Source organism: Cydia pomonella, chromosome 22 (assembly GCF_033807575.1).
Source record: "Cydia pomonella isolate Wapato2018A chromosome 22, ilCydPomo1, whole genome shotgun sequence".
NCBI classification, from domain to species: domain Eukaryota; kingdom Metazoa; phylum Arthropoda; class Insecta; order Lepidoptera; family Tortricidae; genus Cydia; species Cydia pomonella.
In genome coordinates, this window is record NC_084724.1 from 1307698 (window position 1) to 1308744 (window position 1047).

At 44.5% G+C, this 1047-nt stretch overlaps 1 pseudogene; it reads right to left on the bottom strand.

Moving 5' to 3' along the window:
• Nucleotides 1-333: 333 nt before the first annotated feature.
• On the bottom strand, nt 334-471 carry LOC133530476 (U1 spliceosomal RNA; annotated as a pseudogene).
• Between the last annotated feature and the right edge of the window lie 576 nt (nt 472-1047).

The following is a 1047-nucleotide window of genomic DNA, read 5'->3' on the forward strand; positions in this document are numbered from 1 at the left end:
GTCGCATACTGTGCGGTTTAAGAGGAATTTCTTCCCGCGAACGCTTCGGCCATGGAATGAGCTTCCTGCCAGGGTTTTCTCGAGGGGCTACGGTATGGGGTTCTTCAAATAAGGAGTGTACAGGTTTCTAAAGGGTCGGCAACGCGCATGTAATACCTCTGGTGTTGCAGACGTCCATAGGCTACAGTGACTGCTTACCATCAGGCGTGCCGTATGCTTGTTTGCCACTGACGTGGTATAAAAAAAAACTACGCAACGTATAAATGTTCGTTATTTCCTACGCCACCAGAGGGCCTCGCTAAATGGACCTTGCCCACATAAAGCTTTGGTCTTGGTCTTACCAAAAATAATGCGTTTAAGTTATCCACATTAGGAATAATCGCAAGGGTCCCCAACCGCAGTGCAATGGAAGGATCTCACCCTGGGGGAACCGTCTTCATGATCACGGTATCCCCTACGCCAGGTAAGTATAACTCAGACACAAGGTAAAAATATTCGTTATGTCCTGAGCCGCCAGAGGGCCTTGTTAAATGTACCTTGCCCACATAAAGTTTTGGTCTTGCCCCGCCACTGCCACCGCCATACAATAGCAGTTACGTTAGTTAAGAACTTTAAATTTTACAATTTCTGACTCATTGGGGAGTGACCCTGACTATGAAGCCGATGGTCCCGGGTTCAAATCCTGGTAAGGTCATTTATTTAGGTATGTGATGAGCACAGATATTTGTTCCTGAGTCATGGGTGCTTTCTATGTATTTAAGTATTTATAAAGATAAAGAGATGAAGATAGTTTATTAATTCAAGTAGGCATATTACAATGCGCTTATGAACGTCAAATAAAGCTACACCGGCTCTAACCTCTGACCCGAGAAGATTTAAATCCCCCCTCAATTGGAGGAGGGTATCCCAATATGGACCGGCAAGAAACTTGGCATAAAAAATTATACATTAACGCCCTTATTCATAAACGTGTACTAAAGTTACGATGCCGCTGATCATCGTTTGCCCCTTTCCATCATACCAATACGTCGGAAAGGGACAAACGAT